Source organism: Zalophus californianus, chromosome 10 (assembly GCF_009762305.2).
Source record: "Zalophus californianus isolate mZalCal1 chromosome 10, mZalCal1.pri.v2, whole genome shotgun sequence".
NCBI classification, from domain to species: Eukaryota; Metazoa; Chordata; class Mammalia; order Carnivora; family Otariidae; genus Zalophus; species Zalophus californianus.
This window is the reverse complement of record NC_045604.1, coordinates 49,606,554-49,633,584: the sequence shown is the minus strand read 5'-3', so window position 1 is coordinate 49,633,584 and position 27,031 is coordinate 49,606,554. Positions and strand designations below refer to the sequence as shown.

The 27,031-nt window shown below is 41.0% G+C and overlaps 1 long non-coding RNA gene across 1 annotated transcript in view; it reads right to left on the bottom strand.

Moving 5' to 3' along the window:
• The window catches only part of LOC113933710, a 113,525-nt gene extending 86,951 nt beyond the window's left edge, over positions 1-26,574 (bottom strand). The window contains exons 1-3 of the long non-coding RNA XR_003523426.2: positions 26,479-26,574; positions 25,635-25,860; positions 21,822-22,072 (exon numbers count right to left, since the gene is read on the bottom strand). This is a non-coding gene — a long non-coding RNA (uncharacterized LOC113933710). The remainder of the gene's footprint in view (positions 1-21,821; positions 22,073-25,634; positions 25,861-26,478) is intronic.
• Between the last annotated feature and the right edge of the window lie 457 nt (positions 26,575-27,031).

The window sequence follows — 27,031 nt, the reverse complement described above, 5'->3', positions numbered from 1 at the left end:
AGGTCCCATTTCCTCTCTATAGCACCCTGTCCCCTATCCTTCTAAATCATCAGCTATTTGATCCTGGCTAACTGTCTAAATCTTTTTATGCCTTTGTTTTTTCATTCAGCAAAATGGGATTATATTGTACCTTTTTCAAAGGATTGACCAGAGGATTGGAGATAATCCTATGTGAATCACTTAGCATGGCACGTGGGACACTCCATAAATATTAGCTCTTACTATTTCTTTAAGCCTTTATATCTCCTAGTTATTCTTTAAGAAAACCAACCCAAACCAACCTATTAAATAGTATTTAAGGGCAATGTATTTTGCCAGGTAATTGAACTTTCCCAGGTAATATAACTACATTGAGCCTGCAAGTATGTTTTCATCCCATGAGAGATGTACCTGGAGAATCCCAAGCTTCCTGGCAGATGGAAAAGGGAAGTACTTTAGGGGAAGTGGGACTCAGTGATCCCTGATATCAAACAAAGTAGAGAATGACCTGGGCTTGTTGTCCAAATTCCTTAAACCCAAATGGAAAAGGACAAGGACTTATTTTCACACCTCCATTAGAAAAGGTTATGATAGATCATTTTACTTCTCCTGCTCATGCCATAAAGTCTTTCTTTTTAATTTTGCTTAAGAGTTAAAGCATGGCATGACTAATTTAATGTAAATTCCTAAACTCTTAGGCTATTTAACAACTATAGCAATGTTTATCTTTTATAGGTTTTTTTGTATGTCCAAATCAATTCCACTATTCTGCTAAACACTGACATCAGTTTTGGCAGACATTTATTACAAAGGTGCTTCTAGATTTTCCACAGGCTGATATATTTCTGAGAGTTTATTTAAATTCTACACAAACACCAAAAATTCTCCTAAGGCAAGCTCCCCACCCTGAACTGCCTTCCAGTTTTGATTAGCAGGGCTATTTCCTAATGGAAAGCCAAAGGTGTAACATGTTTCCTTCCCTGCTTTTTATCAAATGCTCCTTTGGAGGAGTGTTCATTGCATGTTAATTGTCCAAGTTTATTTCCTTCATCGGTCTTATTAAAGGAGAGTTGGCAGAGGGGGCGACAGGGAATGTAGCTGTACCTCAGCAGCCTTCAAAGTCATCTTTAATCTTATAATCACCTTCATCCATCAGCCAGCCTCTCTTTTCCCTTGCCTCCGTTTTTTCCTGGTTATTCAGAAAAACCTTTCTCATTCTCATTTGCTCACATTAATTCACCCTGCTCTTTGGCTGCCCTAACTTGCGTTGCATATTCTCATTTGATTCCCTCCTGTTCCTTTCCTTTCCAAGTCAGATTTTTCTTTGCTCATAGAGTTTTAAGCCACCCTTTGTAAATCCACTTTGCAAAGAGCAAGCAATCTCCAATCTTCTTTTCCAGAGCAATTGTAATCCACTATGCTTTAATTATAGTGTCTATTCAGATGTTCAAAATTCCATCCAGTTATAGATTTTAATACTTCTTCCCTCTGCACCATATTTATTAGATTAATTCCCCAAATGTGCTTTTTTGAAGTTTAATACCCTCGGTCTTTGAAGCCATTGCTTACTTAAAGAATTCAAAAAGATCATGATTGCTGGTAACAAGGCAGCTGCCTTGGGTTTAAGTACATGACTCAGTTGTTGCTATCCCAGTTAGTCCTACTGCTGTTCCACTCTAAGCTTGAGTTGCCAGCATCTTAATCAAAACCCTGTCCTCTCCCTGTCCTGGGACACACTGCGACGGATGTGGTTTTGCCTATAACCCATGGAGGATCTGTACCCAGGAAGTTTCACAGAAAGATAAATCAAGTAAAGATTGGCTTCTTTTCTATTATTGTTCATTCTCATCTTAGATGATTGATAATAAGTTAAAGCAACTCACATTTATCTGGACCTTCATTTTCATACAGTGAAATGAAGGAGGGCTAGATGGTTTTTTAAGATACCTTCTAGCTCTTGTAAATGCCGTGCTTCTACGATTCCAATTTATTCTCACAAATTGTGAAGTTCATTATTTCTGGCATATTAATCTGCCATATTAATCTGGAATATGAAACACTTTGTTTAAAAAATAAATATTTTAGATATGTTGAGTAGTTAAATCTATCTTATCTTTTTTAACAGCTTTATTAAGGTAAAATTCACATATGCACATAAAGTGTGCCATTTGATATGCTTTGCCATCTGTATATACTCATTACACAATCACCACAATCAAGATAACAATATCTATCACCCCTACTTTGGGATTCGTTGAGTATCCCTTATGATTCCATATTATCTACCTTGTTGGAATTTTAGCTAGAATTCTTTGTAGTTTTGGTTCAGGAGTAACTCCAAAGTTTATATAACATATCCATCTTTAACCTATTTACCTTTAACCAATCTACCCTCAAGTGATATTGTACCACTTCATTTATAGTTTAAGAACCTAGCAACCAAAAATTTCATTTCTTCTCTCTTAACCTTTGTGATATTGTTGTCATACGTTTTAATTATTTATTTTATTGAGCGCCTGGGTGGCTCAGTTGTTAAGCATCTGCCTTCGGCTCAGGTCATGATCCCAGGGTCCTGGGATTGAGTCCCACATTGGGCTCCCTGCTCGGCAGGAAGCCTGCTTCTCCCTCTCCCACTCCCCCTGCTCATGTTCCTGCTCTCGCTACCTCTCTCTCTGCCAAATAAACAAATAAAACCTTTAAAAATTTATTTATTTTATTAAAGTATAGTTGAAAAAAAAAGTATAGTTGACACAAGATTTTACATTAATTTCAGTTAAATGACATAGTGATTCAACAAGTCTATACCTTATGCTATGCCCACCACAAGTGTAGCTACCATCTGTCACCACACAATGGCTATTACAATACCACTGAATATACATTTTGCTTCTCTATATTATAAACTCCAACGTAGCTATTATTTTTTTCTTTAAATTTTTTTAGTTATGTTAATCACCATACATTATATCATTAGTTTTTGATGTAGTGTTCCATGATCCATTGTTTGTGCATAACACCCAGTGCTCCATTCAATACGTGCCCTCCTTAATACCCATCACCAGGCTAACCCATCCCCCCACCCCCCTCCCCTTTAGAACCCTCAGTTTGTTTTTCAGAGTCCATCGTCTCTCATGGTTCGTCTCCCCCTCTGATTTACCCCCCTTCACAGCTATTATTTTTGCTTTCAATAATCATTTTCTTTCAAAGAAATTAAAATAATTGTTTGAAGTCTTATATTTACCCACATAGTTACCATGTCCAGTGCTCGTTATTCCTTTGTATAGATTCATATCTCCCTTACATCATTTTCCTTCTATCTAAAGGACACCTTCTCTATAGTAAGAATATGTTGGTGCCAAGTTTTTTCAGTTTTTGTACATCTGAAAAATCTCTTTTTTATTTAACATTAGCTGTTGAAACATATTTTCACTGGGTATAAAATTCTGAGTTAACAGTTACTGTTCCATCAGTACTTTAAATGTTGACTCACACTCTTCTCTTGTATTGTTTCTGATGAGAAATCTGCTGTCATCCTTAACTTTGTTCCTCTATACATAATGTATCCCTTTTTCTCCTGGCCACTTGTAGGGTTCTTCCCTTTATCACTGAATGTTATACAGTTTGATTATGATGTGCTCCTGTGGTTTTCTTCATGTTTCTTGGGCATTGGTGAGCCTTGAAATTATGGATCTACAGTTTTGATCAAATTTGGACAATGTTTGGTCACTATGCCTTCAAATTTTTTTGCTACTCTGCTCTCCTCTCTTTGAGGATTCCAATTACATGTATCTCAGGTCACTGGAAGTACACTACAGTTAACTGAGGCTCTGTTCATTATCTTTCCCAGGCTTTTATCTCTGTGTTTCATTCTGGATAGTTTCTACTCTGTTTTCATGTTCAATAATCTTTTCTTCTGCATTGTCTAATCTGCCATTAATCTTACCTAGTATATTTTTCATCTCAGAAATTGTAGTTTTTATCTCTAGAAGTTTTTTAAATATATTTCCCACAATATGATCTTTAATATGCTCCATCTTTTCTCTAGTTTCTTGGGCATATGAAATGTCTTTGTCTAATAATTTTGTCATCTGTGCCATTTCTGGGTTGGTAGTGATTGATTTTTCTCCTGATTATAGATCATATATTTTCTTGCTTCTTTGCATGCCTGGTAATTTTTTTACTGGATGCCAGACATTGTGAATTTTATCTTGTTGGGTGCCGGATATTTTTGTACTTCTATTAATAATCTTGAGTTTTGTTCTGCTTCACCATTAATTTACTTGGAAGCAGTTTGATCCTTTTTTGGCCATTCTCTTAAACTTTGCTAGGCAGGATCAGAGCAGTGCTTTGTCTAGGACTAATTTCAAATCCACTGCTGGAGCAGGACCCTTCTGATTATTCTACCCAATGTCTCATGGATTATGATATTTTCCAGGTCGGTGGGAACGGACTATATTCCCAGTCTTGTTTGAGTTTTGAGACTGTCCCTTCCAATCCTCTCAAGTTATTCCATCCCCAGCTTTGGGGAGTTTCCTTATAAGCACATGCTGATCAATACCCAGCTGCAGACTCAAGGGAGACTATTTATGCAGCTCTCTCCTGAGAGGATCTGCCCTGCAAAGTCTAGCCACATTGGCCTCCCCAGACTATCAACTCTGTCTGCTCAAACCAAGGAGACCCCCAAGGTTTTTCTGCATTTCCCCTCCTATTCCATGGCCTGGAAATTCTCTCTTGGTAACACTGGGATAATCAGAGGACTCACATCATTTGTTTTCTCTCTCTCGGGGATCACTATATCCCTTTTCTTTGATGCCTAACATCTTACAAGCCATTGTTTCATGCTACTTGTCCAGGTGTTTAGCTGTTTCATGCAAGTAGGTAAATCTAGCCTCTGTTACTCCACCTTGGCCAGAAGCAGAAGTGATCCACCTGAACTGGAACTGCTACAGAACTTTCATTTGGATGACCATCCCCCTAAGTATTTCATGACTATTTGCCACAGATTGCCCATTTGTCTTCCAGTACTACAGCTTCAAGTCATCCTCAACAACCTTTCTTAGCTCTGCACCTAAATATATATTTACTGCTTCACTAATTTTTCTTCAATAAACAGTTTCATGAAAATACCATGAATGCTTACTGCTTTTCTTTCTACATTGGTTTCCACTATTTGTAAATCACATTATTACAGAAGTCTTAGTAGAGGCAAGCTCATCGGTGCTGGCTTAGTTGAAGAACCAGAGACAAAGATTCAAACATTTTGGTGACCTCATTCTACGTCCATTTTACATGTTTCATATGTACAAATTTGGTGATGACTTCCAAGGATAGGGGAAGGTTTTCTCCTGGGGGAAAAAATTGTCTCTGTGCATAAGAAAGAAACCCCCCCTTCCAATTATTCACTGTTTGCAAAGTATAAACTGGCCCTGATTTCCCAACAATGCCACAACTGAATTGTAATGATTTGTGCAAAATCAGTTCTTCTTTAACTCCCTTCTGTTCATTACATATTCTCTTATTTCATCTAATACTTAATGGATGAATTTAATACATACACATACACACACCCTTATCTAGTGCTCTGTTCATGCCAATATAGACTATTTCTCAACCCATTTTTTCATGTACAATAAAAAAAAAACTGTTACAAAATAAATAAATGATACCAGAACTGAGGTCCTGAGAGAACCCATTCAATTGAAAGCCTGTTAATAGACAGTAAAGTGCCCTGTGCCCTAGGGAAGAAAGGTGCTATAAAAATCTATAATATTGTTGCCACAGTTAGACTAGCTCTATAGTACACAAAAGAGCCAGAGACATTTCCTTTAATCTAGTTCCTGTGATTTCACCATGTCACCTTGATTTTACATCAGGTAACAGAAAAAAAAAGTTTTCTGTCCCAGCTTCTGTCTTCCCAGTGGGCCTATGCTCCATGCTTATATGCACTGTTTTCTGTTCTCCTGGCAGCAGGGCAGCAAACACTATGGACGAGATTGGCAGCCTATATGGAGCCTGAGGGTGCAGGCTCATCATCCAGGAACAGAGGGAACCAAGCTGCAGGCTTGTTCTGAGGCTCAGCACATGCTCCCTGTGTGTGGCCAGGGCAATTAGGATCAGTCAGACCCTTTCTTAGCTCAGTTACTTACAGTCACAGAAGGGTTACTGGTCCACTGAAGGCCCATTTCTCCCAGACCCTCCTTCACAGGCCTACCAGACAAGCAAACAAGGAATTGTTGGACCATGTGTTTCCTCAAAAGCCATTTTCTGCCTGCAAGGTTAGACCTCACAAACTAACACAGCCAATCATATGAAACAGGCCTCCAGACAATGTTTTCAGGGGTGAGTGATCAATGTAGTCTCCTTCCTAACCCTGGAAAGGGGCACAGGGTGTTGGAGAAATGCCAATGACCTTCTAGAATGAAACAAACTTATTTGGTTCTTCTTCACTAACAAACTTCCTCCACTCAAAAAAACATGACTTATAGTTGAGTAACTCTTGATATATGCTTATTTAACAAATACATATCAGGCCCCTGTTCTGCAGCAGACACGGTGCTAGGAGGTGGACATGTGGAAATGAGCAAGGCAGACATGGCCCCAGCCATTACAGGGCTCACTGTTTGTTGAAGAGATCAGACAAGACAAAAGCACTTGCAACAATGACAAGAGAAGCCCAGGATATAAACACACATAAGAGAGGCACTGCATGCAGGCTCCAAAACCTTAGGGAAAACATCCCTGTGGAAGTCATGACTAAGTTGAAATGTGCCAGATGAGACTAACACAGGCTAAAAGAAGTAGAGGGGGAGAGAGAGAGAAGAGTGTTCCAGGCTGAGGAACCATCATGAAATAAGGAAGATCTTTGTGAGAGCTTTCTCAAGACTGGAGTCCAGTGTGGGCTTCAAGTAGGGGGCAGGATATAATGAGGGGGAGTCATGGGGTGGCAGCAGGGGCCCAATCCAAGGCTTTGGGACTTTAACATGCAAGGTGTTTGAATTTTAACCTGGTGGCAGCAGGGTACCACTGAAAGGTTTCAAGCAAGTTCCATCCAACAGGATGAGAGTCACACTGTAGAAAGACCACTCAGGTTGGGAGAGTGTGGGGCACAGGTAATAAGGCGGAGATGAGGAAAGTAATAGGAAACTATTGTCACCTAAACAAGGAATGACCCTGATCTGAATCAAGTTAGTAGCAGTGGCATTTCAGAAAAGTAGATACATTCAGAAATCCATATGAGGTAGACTCAACAAAAGTACACAAGGGAGAGGTGGGAGCCAAGCAAGATGCTTCTACAAAGGGGATGGTGGTACCATCTGATGAGAGGAAACATAAGAGGAGACAGAGGTCCATAGTGCACACTAAGTTTTTCTTTCATCAGTTTGGTTCAGGTGCCTGTAGGAAGTGAGGGAGGTGGAGAGGTCAGATGGTCCCCGACACCCCTGTGCCCATCCTCACTTGGAAGATGAGGGTGACAGGCAGGATACTGAAAAGCAGAGAGGCTGAGGCATGATATGTAAAGAAGATATTCCTCAAGGACTCACAGGAAGTTCATGGTTGGGTCCCCAAGTTTTGGTCCAAAGTTCCAACCTCCTGACCTAGTATCCTTATCAAAGGGAATTTCTGATTTTACATTAAATGCCAGGTAGTAGTTTGGAGTAGATCCAGAGGCCCCAGAGCTAGAGACATATTTTAAATAAGTCAAAATAGATGAATAAATCAGAGGCTACTGAAGCCAGCTTGTTACCTTCAGGCTTGATATGTGCCAACAACTGTCTTGCTTAGGACAATGGGGACAGCTGAAGGCTGAGCCCACATGCCCTGAAGGGTATACTCAGCCCACCTGCCCCTTTCCTCTGCCTCTTGCTCCTCCTGCTGAGGACACAAAGGATCCTGGTTCTGTTATCAGTGCTCTCATCCTCAGATGCAACTCTTCTCTTCAGACCCTTCTCCTGTTTCTCCTGCCATCTGTATGCCACACATATTAGAAGAGATCCCCTTTCTCGACAACCCAAAATTGTGCGTGCCTCCTTCAAGCCCCCGGTCCTGGCTTCAGGCTGCAAACAGATCCCTAGGCCACCATAGCCACCCTCTGTCCTCTAAACCTGCAAATGAATAACTGGGCTGTGATTTTGCTGGGGAACTCTCATTGCACACAGGCACATCAGACTGCAGAGTCGATGCTCTTTCCCATAGAGCTGGAAATGTAAATAGAGAGAGAAAAACGACTGTGCCATGAAATGCTCCACAGGGTTCCTAAGGACCTAATTATGAATGGACATTAATATTTAATCTCATCTTTAACCCTCGAGCCTGAGGTCCAGAGTGGGCCTGACTTACTCCACCAGCCAAACTCCACAGGATTTTCCCACATCAATTTCTCTCCCATGGATAGTTTAGCCTCACCATCAAAATGTACCCTCTTTTCTCTCCACTTATGAAAACAAACTTGCTCCTACCCTTACCTCCTTGCAGCTCCTCCTTCTTCCCAGTGAATCTTTCTCAGCCTAAAAATCAGTGGTTTTATAATAGCACCATTTTAATTTAATGCTAACAATGATGATGACAACCACTGGCATCTACTGAATGCCTACTATGGAGCAGGCCCCGGGGGTGCTTTAGAAACCTTACATATGTTCTTTCATGTAATCTGCAGAAAACCCTATGAGGCACTTTTTTGGGGGGTTTTTGGGGGGGGTTCTATTTTATTGTGTTATGTTAATCACCATACATTACATCATTAGCTTTTGATGTAGTGTTCCATTATTCTTTGTTTGCATATAACACCCAGTGCTCCATGCAGAACATGCCCTCTTTAATACCCATCACCAGGCTAACTCATCCCCCCACCCCTCTCCCCTCTAGAACCCTCAGTTTGTTTCTCAGAGTCCATAGTCTCCCATGGTTTGTCTCCTCCTCCGATTTCCCCCTCATTTTTCCCTTCCTACTTTTTTTTTTTTTAACATATAATGTATTATATGTTTCAGAGGTACAGGTCTGTGATTCATCAGTCTTACACAATTCACAGTGCTCACCATAGCACATACCCTCCCCAATGTCTATCACCCAGCCACCCCATCCCTCCCACCCCCCCACCACTCCAGCAACACTCAGTTTGTTTCCTGAGATTAAGAATTGCTCAGATCAGTGAGATCATATGATACATGTCTTTCTCTGATTGACTTAATTTATTCCTATTTCATAGATAGAAAACTGCAGCTCAGCCAGAATAACTGGCCCAAGTTATATCGCGTATAATTGGTAAAGCTGGGATTCAAACCCAGGTCTGACTTCACAGTTCATGCTCATCTACCATATGATAAAAATAATAATACTAAAAACTCACCCTAGAACTCAGCGAAATCCTAATACCCCTTTTAAGCATCAATAATCCTGGCTTAACTTCGGTTCTCCCCAAGATCCTATAAGGAGATGTGCACTGCAAGGCAAACAAGGCCATGTCCAAAGTACAGAGAAGAGGAGGAAATTATGTCTAGTACCTTGTAGGTGCCAGAGGCCCTGAAGCATTTTCTATCCCACTGAATCTTTACAACCATGTGCATAGGTATCATTACTTAGGTTTTTCCAGTGAGGAATCTTAGATAACCTGTACCTATTGTCATAAACCAGCTGAATTGTGGCACAGAGTTGATCTGCATCACTCTCACTGCCAAGCCCAAGAGTGTTCTAATCCTAACTATTACCACACACAAAAAGCAGAGGCACTTCCCTCTTCATTAATTTTTATAGGATGCCGGATGTGGCAGTCAGCAATGCCTTCTGTCCTTCTGAGGTGGTGCAACTGAAACCTTGATTTCTGACTTTGTCCTTCATTTGAGGCACATGTTTCACAAGAGCCTGGGGGGATGTCTGTCCAAAAGTAAAGGTAAATCCCAGAGTGTCACTTCCAAGGTGGCCCACCATACTCCTGTGATATTAAACTTCCCACAGATAACAATAAACTCTGGAAAAAATCCAGAAAGGAAATAAAAAAATAACCTGAAGAGTGAAAAACCAAAGCAGGCAGATTCTGGAGGGGTGTCAAAAGGAAATTTGCATGGGATGAGTTACCCATTCTTATAAATTTAAGAAAGAGATAGAATTTTATAGGGTTTATAAGCTAAAGTAGTCAAAACAGAAAACCATAATCTTTCTGGCCTGAAGAACCAGAAGACAGAGTTTGGTATATTTACAGTCACTGGAAAGAGAGAATCACAGAAACAAAAGAGAGTTATATAGATGGTCCCCAGATTCTGTGCATAAACTCTACCCTGCCCAAACCTCTGGCTCACCCTTCACAGTACCAGATGGACTCAAAAGCAGTTCAGCTAAGGATAAAAGAACTACATTTGGCTATTGGCCAACATACAGGATGTGCAGTTTAAATTCAACCAAAGTAATTGTCTGGTAAAACAAAATGTCAATAGTCTTCAAAGATACATAACTGAATCTGGAGTGCCCACAATAAAACCAACAGTATTGAGGGTAAAGTAAAAAATATTTGACATTTTAAATAGGCCAGAAAGGGAAAGATAAATACTATATGATTTCAATTATATACTGAATCTACAAAACAAAACAAAACAAAACAAAAATAGACCCAGAAATACAGGGAACAAACTGATGTTTGTCAGAGGTGAAGGAATGGGGAATGGACAAAATGGGTGAAGGGGAGTGGAAGATACAGGCTTCCAGTTATGGAATAAAAGGCACAGTATAAGAAATACAGTCAATGATACTGTAATGATACTGTCCTGATGTATCAGGACAGATAGTAGCTATACTTGTGGTGAGCATAGTATAACATATAAAGTTATTGAATAACTATGTTGCACACCTAAAAGTAATGTTAACATTGTGTGTCAACTATATTTCAATAAAAGAAAAATATCTGACATTCTAAGAACTATGAAAATTCAAAGGACCAAGAAAAAAAGTTATCAACAGAGATTAAAAACAAGTCGACCCAGAAATTGGAATTATCAGGGAAGGATTTTAAAGCAGCTATTGTAACTCTGCTCAGTAGTATGAAGTAAAATATGCTCACAATGAACAAAAGATATGAAATCTCAGATGAACTATTTTTTTAAACTGGAAGTTCTGAAACTGAAAAATAGATTCTACAAGATAAAATTCATGGGAGGTGCCTAACAGCAGAACAAGATGACAGAAGAAAGAGTCAGGGAACCTGAAGATAGATCAACACAAATTATCCAATCTGAAGAGTAGGGGGAAAAATTATTTTAAAATGGACAGAACCTTAATGTTAGGGGACAGTATTAAAACATATAATATATGCATAATTGGAGGGCCAGAATAGGAAGGACAATGGAGCAGAAAAAACATCTGAAGAAATAATGACCAAAATTTTTCCAAATTTGATGATAAACAGATTCAAGAATCTAAGGGATGTAAATAAGATAACTCTAAGAAAACTATGCCTAGGCATATCATAATCAAATTGCAAAAAAGAAAGAGAAAATCTTGCAAGCAGAGGAAAACAATACATAACATACAGAAGAATAAAATATAACAATTACCATAGCCTTCTTGTCAGAAGCCTTGCAAGCCAAAAGATAATAGAACAATGTCTTTAAAGTGCTGTAAGAAAAACTGTTAACCCATAATTCTCTATTCAGCAAAACAACCCTTCAAGAATGAGGCAAAATTAAGGTATTTTCAGTTATTCTAAAAATAAGAATTCATCACCAGCAAAATTGCAATATATTAAATGCTAAAGGAAGCTCTTTGGGATAAAAGAAAGTGATACCAGGTTGAAACTCATATCCTTAGGAAAGAATGAAGAATATTGGAAATAACAAATATATGAGCAAATATGAAATACTATTTTTTCTTTTTATTCTATAAAATACATATGACTACAGAAAATTATATAGGATTATATAATTATAACATGTAGTCTTATAGGGTTTCTGTAGATTTAATACATATTCCAATTATAGCATAAATGCCTGATTGGGGTTGAGGTAGGTAAATGAACCTAAACAGTTGCAAATTTTCTATATGTTATATGAATTGGTACAATATTAACTCTTAGTTGGTTGTGAAAAGTTAAGAATTTATATTGTAGCCCCTAAAACAACCAGTAAAAAATGCAAAAAAAGTAATTTAATAAATTACTGTGGTATTCTAAAAATTATTTGATCGAAAAGAAAGCAGGAAAGGAGAAACAGAGAAACAAAACCGAAGTATACAAAGAGAAAACAAATAGAAGACAAACCAAAATCCAAACATATCAATAATTACATTAAATGTTAATGGACTAAACACTCCAGTATAAGTCAGAGATTGTTAAAAAAAAAAAAAAAAAAGAAGACCCAACCATATGCTTCCTATAGGAGATTCCACTTTAAATAGAAACAGATAGGGAAACACTCTTACACTATTGGTGGAAATGCAAACGTGCAGCCACTCTGGAAAACAGTATGGAGGTTCCTTGAAAAGTTAAAAATAGTACCCTATGACCCAGCAATTCCACTACAAGTCATTTACCCAAAGGATACAAAAATACAGAATCAAAGGGGCACATGCACCTCAATGTTTACAACAGCATTATCAACAATAGCTAAATTATGGAAAGAGCCCAAAAGCCCACAGACTCATGAATGGATAAAGAAAGGTAATATGTGTATGTGAAGAATGAAATCTTGAAAAAAGAATGAAATTTTGCTATTTGCAACAATATGGATGGAGCTACTGAATTATGCTAAATGAAATACATCAGTCAGAGAAAGACAAATACCGTATGACTTCACTCATGTGTGGAATTTAAAAAACAAAACAGATGAACATGGGGGGAAGAGAGAGAGGAAAATCATAAAATAGACTCTAAACAATAGAGAACAAACTGAGGGTTGCTAGAAGGGAGGTGGGTAGGGGGATGGGCTAAATGGGTGATAGGTATTAAGGAGAGCACTTGCTGCGATGGGCACTGGGTGCTGTATGTAAGTGATGAATCACTAAATTGTAATCCTAAAGCCAATATTACACTATATATTAACTAACTAAATTTAAATAAAAACTTGAAACAAAAGAAAGGAAGGAAGGAAAAGAAAAGAGAAAAGGAAGGGAAGGGAAGGTGGGGAGGAAGGAAGGAAGGAAGGAAAAGAAATAGGTTGAAAGAAAATGTATAATATGTAATATATGTAAAATATATATACCAGGCAAATAGCAAAACATAGGAAGACTAGAGTGGCTATTTTAATATCAGATAAAACACACTTCAAGATAAAAAGTAACATTAAAGATAAAGGACATTGCAATGTGATAAATGGCTCAATTGATCAAGAGGACGTACTAATGATCAATGTGGCATGTACCTACATATAGCAGAGCTACAAAACACATAAATCAAAAATTTACAGAATTAAAAGAGAAACAGACAGTTCTACAACATACTATGATATTTTAACACCCATCTCTCAACAACCGATAGAACTCTTTAGACAACTAAAAAATCAGTAGAGACATAAGTGATCTAAATCATACTTTTCAAACACCTTGACCTACAACCAAAGAATACATATTCTTTTCAAGTGCACATGGTATGTTCATCAAAACAGACCATATGCTGTGTCATAAAAGAAGTTTCAATAAATTATAAACCACTGAAAATACAATAGCCCTCTGTGGAACCTAAAATTTAAACTCCATAAGATCAGAGACATTTTTTGTTCTCTGCTATATCTCTGGATCAGGCAGGGTTCTCTAGAGAAACAGACTATTAGGAAATAAATACCTATATATTATCTATTACATATCTCTTGTATAAAATATATATTTTATGTTTTACTTTTAATTGTATATGTATGCGTGTGTGCATATATATATGTATGTATATATGTATTAATATATAGATTTAAGGAATCAGATTATGCAATTTGAGGGCTGATTAAGTCCAAAATCTGTAGGGCAGGCCAAACAGGCTGGAAACTCGAGCAGGAGTTTGCTTCAGTCTTGAAGCAAATTTCTTCTTCCCCAGAAAACCTGTCTTTACTATCAAAGCCTTTAACTGATTAGATACAGCTCATCCACATTATCAAGGGCAATCTCCTTTACTTAAACTGATTGTAGATATTAATCACATCTACAAAATACCTTTGAGGAACACCTAGGTATGTGTTTCATTAAATAATTGGGTACCATGGTCTATCTAGGTTGACACATAAAGTTAACCATCACAATCTCTAAAGCCAAGAACAAACTGATACTTAAAGGTTAACAATAATCGTTTGTTGAATGGACACTGAATATATAATTATGGGATCATGGGGCCAAAATCTGAAGGTAGAACATAACCTTAGAGACTAGGCCAGGATGTTGAAGCTTCAGAGATTCCCCATGCTTCATCTTCCAGAACACTGAAGGGCTGTGGTGGAGTCCAGGAAATGGTTTTTTACAAGCATAGCAGGGCCTCCACATGGGGATGTGCAAATTATTCAATGTACTAATCAATCCCATTGCCCCACTAGCATCCACATCTGATCCCGATGCGAATAATCCACAGATCACAATCTGAAACCTCTGAAGTTACTGACTCATCAAATATAATACTCTCTGTGGCAGTCCAGACAGTAGCCCTCTAGTACCTTGAAGGAGTGTGTGCTCACTACCTACTCAAACAGTCTATTTCATCTTTAGTCAGCTGAATGTTTAAAAGTCCTTCATTATATTGGGTCTAAACAGGACTTTCTGAAATTTCTGGTCAATGATACCAGTTCTCCTATGTGCAACTCAGTATTTCAGGGTCTATGGCTGTTCTACAAAAGATTGATAGGGCAGCTTAGCTTCATACAGTGGTTTAGAAGACTTGGTCCCTGGGGCATCTGGGTGGCACAGTCGGTTAAGCATCTGACTCTTGGTTTCTGCTCAGGTCGTGATCTCGGGGTCCTGGGATTGAGCCCTGTGTCGGGCTCTGTGTTGGGTGTGGAGTCTGCTTGAGATTCTCTCTCCCCCTCTGCCCCTCCCCCTGCTTATGCACATGTTCTCTAAAATAAAATAAATAAATAAAATCTTTTAAAAAAGAGAGAGAGAGAGAGACTTGGTCCCCATGATGGCTTCTGCTCACCTGTGAAGGGACCTAATGTAAGCCAGATATATTGGCGAGTGTGCTAACATGTGGGATTGTCTGGGAAGAGCCCACAGAGGCACCGACTAGCTAGAACATCAGGAATACTTTATAGGGTCACGGTGGTACAGTGAGCCATGGACACCTACTTCAAGGAGGTAGGTTGTGATGGCAAATACCTGGTCCTGCTTACTAGAGGATGGACGACCAGACCTAACAAAAATGCTAAATTATAAATCCAGAGTAAGGAACCAGAATAAAGCTGCTTAAGATGACTGGAAACAGCAAAAGAAATTTGGATGTAGACAATGCTGGGGCTTTTCTACCTTAGCTGACACAAGTTGGTATACTCTCTAAACCATTCATTTGCTGATTCACTAAATATTGAGTACATGCTTATTGTAAAGCAGGTATGAGGAATGGGTGGTAGTTTAACATGGTCTCTTCCCTGGTGGGATTCAAATCTGGTGGGGGTGACAGAGTATATAAGCCAAAATGTAAGTATGTTAAATAATGAGCACCTTATGAAAAATTAGGGTATCTTTGTAGAAGGAATAACAAGGCAGACCAGGTGTTCAGGGAAAGCTAGAGCATGAGATCTGAGGGTGAACAGAAGTTTATTGAGTGCTCTAGGCACAGGCAGAGGGAAAGGCACATGCAAAAGCTCAGAGGCAACAAAGAACTTGGCACAGACGAGACTCTGAAAGCCAGTGTAGTGGGAGCATGGGTGAAGGGAGGCTGTGGTTCAAGATGAGGCTGTGGAGGTAGACAAGATGGCTGTCACGGTAAATATTGGAAAGGAAGCCATTGAAGGATAAAAAGCAGAAAGCTGAATAATTCATGTTTGAAGGGATTACTCCGGTTATAGTGGGAGAACAGAATGGAAGGGGACAAGACTGAAGGAGGTTATTTAATAAGTACTGCCCAACTGAGAAATATTGGTGGTAAGAACTAGGGTATCTGCGGGAAGAATCTGAGAAAGGCAGATGCACTCAAAATACACTCATGAGTTAGAACAGAGTGTATTCCATGAGAGGAGAGACCATGTCTGTTTTGCACAGCAGCGTAACTTCCCTTAGCATGGTGTCCAGTATGGAAATATGAGTAGGGTCAATCCTCATTATTCACAGATTCCATATTTGTCAATTTGCCTACTTGCTAAACTTTACCCCCAAAAAAGTATTTGCGGCCCTTTTGCCATCATTCACAGATATGAACCCATGCAGACAGGAGAGAACTTTGAGTTGCCCGACACACGTGTTCCTAGCTGAGGTCCAAGAAGGCAACATTGGTTTCTTGGTTCAGTGCTCATGCCTCATGAACAGGTGTCCTTCTCACTGATACTTAGTGCCACTTTGCCTTTTTGTGCTTTCTGCTGGTGCTTCTACTGTTTCAAAGGATGCCTACGTGTAGTGTCCAAGTGTTTTCTAGTGTTCCTATGTGCCAAGTGGAGGGGAATGAACAATTCCATTTTGACATGTATCTTTTGAGACACCTTGGATGTGATGACATCCAAGTAGAGACGTCAAGTAGCCAGGTGAATATACGAGCCTGAACCTCAGGGATTTCTGGGCGGGAGACGTAAGTGTACACGTCATCAGCATGCAGATGGCATGGAGAGCTACAGGGATAGAGGAGACTGTGTAGGAAGTAAGTGTAGGCACACAAGGGGGCCCAGGGCTAAGCTCTAGAGCACAGCCCCACTCAGAGAGGCTAGACTGAAGCGAGTAGCCAGCAGGGAAAAGGATAATCAGGAAATGTGTGGAGTTGTGGAAGCCAGGAGGGGGCTGTGTTGAGAAGAAACGTGGCCAGCCCAGGCAATGGTGGCCGGGGAACCATGAACACAAAGACGAGAGCTGCCCTTGGACAGCACAAGGACTGTGTCAGGGAGCTTGAGCCACCTGCCGGGCAAAGGAGCAGACTGAAAAATGACCAAAAGAGGAGAGAAAATAAATATAATTCAACAACTTTTAGAAGTTGGGCTCTGAAGGGAAGCAGAGAACTGAGGCATTGGCTGATGCGAAACAGGGTCAAGACAGGATTTTATTTTGATTGGATTTTAATTTGGAAAATACTACAACGTGTGTGTGAACAGGTAGGAATGATGCAATAAGAAAGGGGATAATCGGTGATGCTAAAGAGAAGAGAAAACCGAAGACCCTGCAGAGGTAAGAAATAATGGGATCCAGGGCACATTTGAAGGAGCTAGACTTTGTCAAGGGGAGTGATCACGGCTCTTGTTCCGCGTGTGTGTGTGTGTGTGTGTGTGTGTGTGTGTGCATGCGCGCACGTGCCCTCACCCATATACCTCTGTAATTGATATCCAAGGTCAGTGTAAGACTCCCCGTGTATCCCTATTATCTTACTGATTTTCACCAAAGTTCCAACAGGTACAGTGCCTCCAGTCTCCCTAGGTTTGCATCCTTCTTTTTTCTCTCTGTTTCAACCTTCAGACCTTTGCACTTGATTTCCTACGAAGTTACCCTTCTAGGGTTCTTCTAAGTCTCTTTCTGACTCTCAGTTCCTTCTGGAGACTTATCTTCTGTTCCCTTCTCCCAGCTTCTAAAAATTTGAGTCATGTCTTTTTTCTACCAGAGGCACTGCCTGAAGGCGGCGAACTAGCCTGGAATAGCTCTATCCCTCCTGCTTCACCGCCACCTAATGGGTAAAGTCCCCAAGCATGCACTGCCCACAGGAAAAAAAGGGCTTGGTGTGTAGTGAAGGCTGTGTTTCCTTAGAAACTTTATTTCTGGCAGTTCTATGTTTATCTATTCTCACCAGTGTCCAGAATTCATTGGAAGCATGACTGCACTAGTAGTTGTTAAGTTTCACATACCCCAAGAATTTCCAGCTCTCTCAATCTACTACAGCACGTGACATCCATTGACCTACTATGTGCTCTGCTCGCTGCTTTAAACTTATCATCTCATTATTCCCCATAACACCTATGAGGTAGGTTTCATCATTCTCAGTTTATGTATTAGGAAACTGAGATTTAGGGGTCACACAGCTAATAAATCAGGGAATCAGGGTTTGAACTCATGTCACCCTCTAAAGCCTAATACCTTCCTACTTTAGCCATCTTGACAGGCAGTGTCCTCTTGGCACATCTTTTTGGGCCACCATGTTATTCTATGTATGCTCCAGCTCCCTAAATCAGCAGAGGTTGCCATGAAGAAAAATACCAATTCAAATCAATCCAGGTCCCCACCTGGCTCAATCCCTGACCCAGTGAACAGCTGCCTGTTACCCTCTGGAAGGCCATGGTTGGGCTTCCTCTTTGGGAGAAACCACCATACGCTGTGATTTTAACCACCTTCCCCAATGTAAATCATGGAAATAAGATGGGGGTGCAATGATTTTAAGCCCCTGGCAACTTCTTTGGCATGCTCTGAAAAATGATGTTCTAGAAGAGGCCTAGTCGATGTAAAAATGAATAATAAATAATGAGCTTCAAAGCAAGGAAGAAATGACACTGCAGTGACTGGAAAGGGGCCATCGCAGCCTCGAATGCACCCTGCTCATGTGTGCACATAGGTGGTGGGGAGGGATGTCTCCCTGCAGTAGGTGTTGTAAGGAGACCAACAGTACCCAAGCCACACCAAGAGAAGAAACAGCCTGATTCAAATGAGAGCAGCAGAGGAAAGCTTTAAGAGTAAGAAATGGACCCTGTGAGCTGGGGGTGCTCAGGAGGCCCCCTGGCTTGCTGCAGCGTGAGCCTAGAATTGGGCCAAGTAAAGCAGCAGCGGAAGGAAAGGATGAGGCAGGCAGAGAAGCTGCAGACAGACTTTGTAAACCTCACAAATCACAGGAGGATGTTTAGGGCTTTCTTTGAAACAATATAAAGGAAGCACAGAGGCAGACTAAGAAGTGATTGATAACAATTAAAGATTAGAGCCAATCTTATTCCACTTGATATCCTTTTTTTAACCAGGAGTACAGAGGTAGGTTGCTACAAATCAATTTACACTTTATTCTATTTTAATAAAGAGGGCTCTGATTTTTTTTTAAAGCAGATGTGATTAGATTATGTCCTAATCTCTGCCCAATTAATAGTGTTACTCGGACTGTCTCCAAAGTGCATCAAAACAACTAGTTAAAAGGGAAGGATTAAGTAAAATCCATTTTTGGCATTAGGTGGTTGTATTGGGGGAATACCTGGGGACACCTGATTTCACAACCTCTTCCTGACATTCAAACCACCTTATGTGCATAGGCACAGGCCCAAGACAATGACAGCCAGATTTTCAAATCTAGTTTCTCACAGACCCTTCAGCCCCCTCAGAGACAGGAGAGGATTCGGTGGTGAGGTTTGTCTAATTAATGGCCAAATGTGGGAGTAAAAAACCCACACCACAACCCAAATACTTCATCACTCTTTCAAGCAACTTTTTTGAACACAGAGTTTTGTAACATGCAGCTGCACAAGACAGAGGTGAGGGCAACACAACACTCACAGAACCATGTATGCATGCACCGCACATGCCCACACACACAGCTCACACACATATGCACGCACACAGAGCCCACAGCACTCAGGGCACACCTATGCTACTGCTGGACTTGGTGAAGAAGAGAACCAATCTAACCTCAGGAGATGAAAAGTTTAAAATAAATGTCTTGATACAATTGTTACCTGAAATCACCTGCTCCAAAGCAAGATCATTACCATAACTATTACTGTTACTGTTAAAAACAAAAAAACTAGTATTTGCATAACATTTTACATAAATTATTGGGCTTTGAAGATATTTTGCTGACATTTTCAACAAATAGCCAAGTTAGAGTGAACAAAAAAGAAAAAAAAAAAAAAACCTTTGTATCAGGGGCTCCCAGGCTTTCTATCACCAAATACCCCCTTTTCCTTCTCCCTACAAGGTTTCTTATTTTTAATGTTTTTGTCTGACAATCTTTACTAAAGAACATTCTATTTCCTTATCTTTATTCGTCAAAGAACAATCAGTGCACAATAATCCACATTACCTCACAGAGTTAATATAATTCCATGAACTTGGTGTTTGAGTTACCCCCTGATGCCTTATTATCAGTAAATCAATTCTAGTTTGGCTTTTTGATATACTGAAGATAACTTTAAGGTCATCACCCTCTTAACGGACTTCTAAGGATCCTCCGGCTCTGGGCAGGGAAGCAGTGACTGAGATCTCAGATGATTACTTCCTACTTCATTCTTTTAAAATTAAATATGTGCAGATAAAGGAAGGGTTTAAAATTTTTAAAAGAAAACTCAGATATCTCTGATATCAGATATCACAAAGCAAAGATGTAGGCACATGTGCACATACACACACACACATGAAGGCAGGCAAAGAACTAACCACTGCCAATACTAGTCTCACCAAAACCGCATTCTGGCCTGGCAGAGCTGTTTATAGCACTCTCACCGGTGTGGAGCTCTCAGGTCAATCCAGCTGACCTCCTTTCCTGGCCGTCACTTCTTAAGTAAATGCATGGGAAAGTTTCTAAACTTCTCCAGCCCTCAGCTTCCTCATCTGGAACATGGGTTCATAACAGGCCCACCTGTTAAGGCTCAATGGGACCTCTATGAATAATTACACAAGAAACGCTTAACATGGCATCTGGCACATGGCAAGGAGGTGATACGTCTTAGCTATTATTATCATCCTAAGTACACACTTCCAGGACCAGTGGCTGGTTCCCAAGCTATTTCAGGGCCATGAAAAGAAAAATCTGGTCATTCATGAAATCCATTTCTGTTGAACCTCTTGTTCCCAATATTGTTAGAATAACTGGGCATCTCTGCTTTGGTTAAATCTGAATCGGCAGGCATAGAAGTTAGGAATGAAAACTGTGAAGGCAGAATTGCCTCTTTTCAAAGAATTTCTCTAGCTCCTACCATTTAGGAAGAGCTGGATATAACCTGGAGCATATCTCTAAGAGGGAGAGAAACTTGAGTATATTAGTACTGGAGTATACACCTGGAGTATATTCCCCAAGCCTCATGTTTCCCTATCCGTAAAAGAGATCATAACTATCTCCTGATGCACTGGAGATTTAAGGAGATGGCAGATCCCCTCCCCCTCAAAAAAAAAAATTAGCTATCATGATTACTATACGTTAGCCCATGAAAGTATATTTGCTGAATCTAGTCCCTGGTGCAAAATAGAAGACTTCTGAAATTCAAATACATCCTCATTTACTAAGGCAAAGCACTTAGATAAACCGATAATTAGCCTTGGAAATGGAAGGCTAAAAAGAAATATCACTAGCAAGTTTACTCATTTTTCTTTTCCCCTCGTACACATTAACTGTGGCTTGATCTTGAACTATGTCAATATACATCAGCTAGTTCAACAGTTTTAAGTGATCTACTTATTTTGCTGGTGCCTTCAGTTAAAGGACCGATTAGTAGTCAATTAATAGCTGGTCAGTTTAATCAAAAGCATCAAACCGCAGTAGTTTCTCCCTAATGGTGCAGTTGTATCAGAGGTCCTACGGGAGACCTATGGAGAGGAGAAATTTTTCACAAAGATGCCCATGCATCCCCTTGCTTCTAAGATGGCTCAGATGACCTCCATGTCCAGCTCCACCCCAGATCCCCTTCCTCATCCGACTTATCTATCCAAATCAAATTTGACAGGGAGGGCCCTTCCCTTTCTTCTCCGACTCTGAACTGAAGCTTTTATAGACCTTCTCCGTGGTTCTATGGGGAAAACCAAACCCTACCTAAATAATAAAAAGTGGAAAAGTTTCCCCAGGGAGACTGTCTCTTCCGTACCTTGATTAGCCGAGCAAAATGTAGACATAAAAAGCAATTGCTTTTTTTTTTCCCAGATGCTAAAAATGTCAGCCTTGATTTACCCCGATACTCTGACTGACTCACGGCAGACATAAATCCTTCACGCCCAACGCAATCATTTTTTGACCTGCTCAGCGGTGGAGAGAGGGAGGGCTTTGCATTTATCTTCCTGGTACAAGCACCTCGATTCCAGTAACTTTTCCTTCATCTACTCCTGTGAGGAGCAAAGCCTGGAGGAATCAAGACAGAAAGGCCTGTGTTTACTATATTTTTTTTTCTGAAACCTCATGCAACAAGGGTATTTTTTTTTCATTTATTAAGAAGGGAAGAAGAAAATTAAAATAATATTTTTACAGATTTTCTCTCACCTGACCCACAACCTCACCTTATCACTGCTTCATCCTTGATTAGGAAAATGCAAGAATACCTCAACCCTGGAAACCAGCTGTCTTTCTGCTACAGGAAAAACCTGATGTCTTTCTGCTGGATACTGTCCCAGGTCGGCACAGGTGACATTCCAGGGACTGACAGGAGAGCTGTGAAAATTGCCATTGTTTGTAGTTTGCCCAAACACAGTCAGGTGGCCCATCAGTGTGGAAGCACAGCCTCCATAAACTTGGCATGTGAAACACAATCCACTATGCAAATGGGCACTGACTGGTTAATAGGGTCTCACCCCTCACTAAGAGAGGCTCTGGACCAGTCATTTCTTTCTTCATAATTAGGACCCTGAGTTCTTAAGATGGCCCCATACATGTCTCATCTTTTCCTCCACAGGGACCTTGTTGCATTTTGAAATGCTTTGGGCTCTCCTGAAACAAGGAAAAATGTAGATTGAGGGCACTGTTCTCTCTGCTCTTCATGGCCATGAGCCAGAATAATGATGCCCAATGCTCCCATGAGAGGGGTCTCTTGCCTTCCAAATTCACAAAGTGTATCACCTCTGAGAGCCACTTGTCTCCTATGTAGCAGGGTGACATTCTCTCTCTACCCGCTCACCCAGTCCCCTCCCCAAGGCCATGATGGCCAAGAGGCCCTTCCCAGGACTCCCATTTCTCCTTTTACTCCTGTCCTTTGTCAGTGAGGTTTTCTCTGTCCTCTTCCCTTTGAGTCTGTAGCCAGGAAGTTTCTTAATGGCAGAGACTATATCCCTGTGCCCGGTGTACAGTAGGTGCCCGATAATAAATTAATGAAATGAGATTGTCTTCTCATAGCCCCAGTCTTCCAACCCTTGGCCAAACAACCCTCTCATAAAAAAGACCCTCCTAAATCTTTCCAGAGCCAAAGACTGGAGGATTCTCCTCCTACCCACATACTCCTGCAAATCCTGATTTATCTCCCTCTGTGTCCTTCTGTCCCAGCCTACAGAGGTCATTGAGAACTTAATTCTGGGGCCACTGGATGGGGCAGGGGTGGGCAAAGGCACATCTCTCCCGTATGTCCATGACCTCCTCGGCAGGCCACCTCCTCCCGCCTGGCCCAGCCCCTGCCTGTCTCTAGCTGCCGACAGCTTACTTCAGGAGGGCCACACCCATGTACAGCCTCTTGGCTCTCTGGAGTGTGGGGTGCCCTCAGAGACGAGAGGGCAAGACACTCTGAGTGCCACATACAAGACTGACTGCCTCCATACCTACAGCCAAGAGGGCCTCCAACCTCGCCTTCCAGGGAAGGCGGGGTTTTTAGAAAATTGTACGTCTTCGCAGCAACCAGAATAAGGATGATGAAGTGTTTAAGCAGCACCCTCAGCATTTTTATGAATTTTTTGTCACCGGACCAGAATCACACTAGAAACAAGTTTTTCCTGACATTGTGAAAGGTGAAGTTGAAGGTCAGCAACTTTGATCATCCCTCTCTGGTTGAGGTTGGTTTTACTAACCCTTTACTCTCACCCCACAACTTTCTCCCAGTTCCAGCTGGTCCACCAAAGGAGCAAAGTTACCAGAGCCTCTTCACTCATGCCCCGTGTGGACCATGAAGACCCAAGCCCCATGGAGGGATGAAAGGGGCCCTGCAGCAGCTATTTAGGCTCTAGCTCAAAGTATATTGTCATCAAAGCTCCATTCTGCAAATCCAAGAGGAAGGGGGAAAAATTAACACCAGCATTTAAGATGTTATGGAAACTGTGTGACATGCTCTGCTAGCCAGCCCCTGGCCTTGGAATCCATACATTATTTAATGGGAAAGAAGACATGTTCTAAATGAGCTGGAACAATTGCTTAAAGGGGGAAAGGGTGGAAAGGGAAAGATTGTGTATTTTTTTTTTAAATTTCTCAGACCGTGCCCGTTAGTTTTGTTTCTTATTTAGGATACAGCATTAATCATGCTAATATTTTATAGCCGGGCTTCACTCTTTAGTCATTACTTTAATCAAACCCATCAGCGAACGAAGGAACACGTTACCAGGTGGGAATAACTGCTGCCGCTCGCTGTTAATTACTTTGCATTTTACAGCAATCAGCAACAGGGGTTGAGATCATAATAAATTCATGACTTATGGGCCCATAAAATCATTACTGTAGGAAAATATGTTTTATCGGGGATTCGATGGGCCGCTGCTCAGAGAGAGATTTCTTGAAGGAAATGACACCCATGAAATTAAACTGATCCTTGCAGTCAGCAGAAATGCAAATGAACAAAGAGAGCAAAATTTTACTGTGGGAGAAAAAGGCTGGCAGGAGGTAGGACTGGTTGCAGGTTGAGCAGAGAGGGGCGTGGCTACAAACGGGGCGGGGCCAAAACGTGCTGCGCGTCCGGGGATCCGCCGCTAAGAGGCTCCCAGTCAGAGGAAAGCAGTTAGAGAGAAGGAAAGCGACTCAGTGATTGTGGGCTGATCCAAAGTCCTGAGAGAGCAGTCCTTTTACTATGCCATTGGCTCTACCCTGTCCCATACTTCTTTATTTCAGCCAACTTTGCCCCATTGGTTGGGGCACTGAGACAGGTGGTCGCAGCGGCCAGGAAGGCGGTAGTGATAAAGGCAAAAGGACAAGTCAAGAAATCATCCCTGAGAGAGTTAGAGACGGGACGGAAACCCGCTCCTGTGTGTTCTCCCCTCTCCTCAGGCAACTCAAGGAGGTTGTTTGATGGATAAGATCACTCTTTAACTGAGGCAACCCTGCCCTCGGCAGCTAATTCCCATTGCTACCCCATAGGGCTCCAGCCTAGCCTGTGGGTCCTCCTGCTCTTGAAGGCCATCTCTGGCCCGTAGGAAATGCTCTCCAAGGAAGATAATTACACCCACGGTGTTTGTTTTGTTTGGGGGTTTCTCTATCTTCAAGTTTCTCCCAAGGTGCTTTCATGCCATTTGTTTGAAAGTAACTGTTTCCCTTTTCCTTCCCTTCTTCCAATTATGCTAGACAAGCACAGACCCTTATTTAGTGTTATTTAAGCATGAAATTATAACAGATCCTTTTAAATGCTAAGGCACTAAAAATAAGTCCTTTTATCAAAGCACACCAGGTCCAGATCTAGTAGCTCATTAATTTCTGTAACTCAGACAAGATGAAATTCAAACAAAACCCAAAAGCTTCCAATGGAAGGTTTATTCATTCTTCCTGGAATGATCACCACCCTTGTTCATCACTATCATCATAAATCACATTTCTAAAGGGCAAGGGAGGGGCTGTCTTCTCAACCAGAGTAAATAGCACAGCTGAGAGGGATCAATGTCACCAAAAATAAGGAACCACACGAGTTTGAATCCCACCCCATCACTTACTAGTTGTGCAGTCTTAGAGAATTTAACTTCCTAGACCTCAATTTTTGATTCTGTAAAATAGGGAAAATTGTACCTACCTTTAAGTAAAGTTATTTGGAAAATGAAATGAGCTCACTGTGTACATGTAGCAAAAAATAAAACATTAGGCAGGTCTTCTGACAAAGTTGATCCACTTCTTGGAAACTCTCCACCACCCCAGCCCAAGGTCAGTCAAGGTAAAACTGCCAGCTCCCTGAAGGAAGTCAGGATGCTAAGGAGCTGGCTGGGACAAGTTGGCCCACAGGAACCCTGCACAGCAGCAGCCTGTTACATGAAATGATGAATGAATAGTGTGGGACATTTGGCCACATTCCCACCCGTCACTGTGACTTTCAGGAATATGTACTGCACTCTTTGGTTCTCGGGAGATTCTGCATCTCATAAGAGAAATTTGCTTTAGGTGCAAGAGTCAGGGACAGAAGGCATCAGCCTACCTGGAACAGATGGGAATGCCCTGACAAGCTGGGCATGGGCTCTGGGCTGTGTTGTCCACTTTTCCCCATTATAATCTCCTCCTCTTTCATGTACCTTTTTGAACCATTGGTAATAAAGAGAAAGAAGGAGGACTCTTGCTTTCCTTTGTCCCAGAATCCTCTCCCCCCCCGAATCCAAGGCATGGCTGCAGCATGCCCCAACCCTACCCCCTGCAGCCTCAGAGGCAGTGGTAGCAGCAAAGTTCCACAAGGGAGCCCCTCCTCCCTAAGCTATTAACTGCCTTCACCGCCAGTAAGAGCAAAGCTGGACCTGCCTCCCTGCCTAGTTCCTTCCCCTGGCCCCCAGCCCAGTCCACCACCTCGACACTAGGGAAAGAAAAAGAGATGAGGAACTATGGACAAGATTAATTATTTTTAAATAAGAAAACCAAGAAATGCAATAACTCACCAGCATTTCATCTCTCAGGAGATCAGATTTTTCAATATGATTTTTGAATCACAAGTGAAATGAGTTTGAGGGATGCTGACCTTTCAGCCACCTGTGAGTCCTGGATAGGTTGTCTAAGTGAGCCCCTGTCAGTGGGCTGAAATAAAATGAGGGAGGATTCAGAAGTGTATGAGGTTTTCTCCCCTAAGTTTTCTGAAGCAATGTTGGAGCAGCTGTGGTACCATGGAAAAAGAACAGTACCATCATCAGCACAGACAGGTTCAAGTCCTCCCTCTATCACATACTAGTCTGAGTGCATGAGTTAACCACTCTGATCCTCAGTTTCTCCATCTGAATTACTGGGATTATGCATCTACCTTTCAGGACCGTTATAAAGAAGTAAATGATTAATGCTTCTGAAACATCTATAACAGGGAAAATAGTCACAAATACTCATAGTTATTTCTTAATTAAAACCTATTACTAAATTAGCATCTTGTTACTGAAAAGGCTCCAAGGAGCTATTACAATGAGTAAGAGTGAGGATTCTAACCTGTGTTAGAAACCTCAAAAC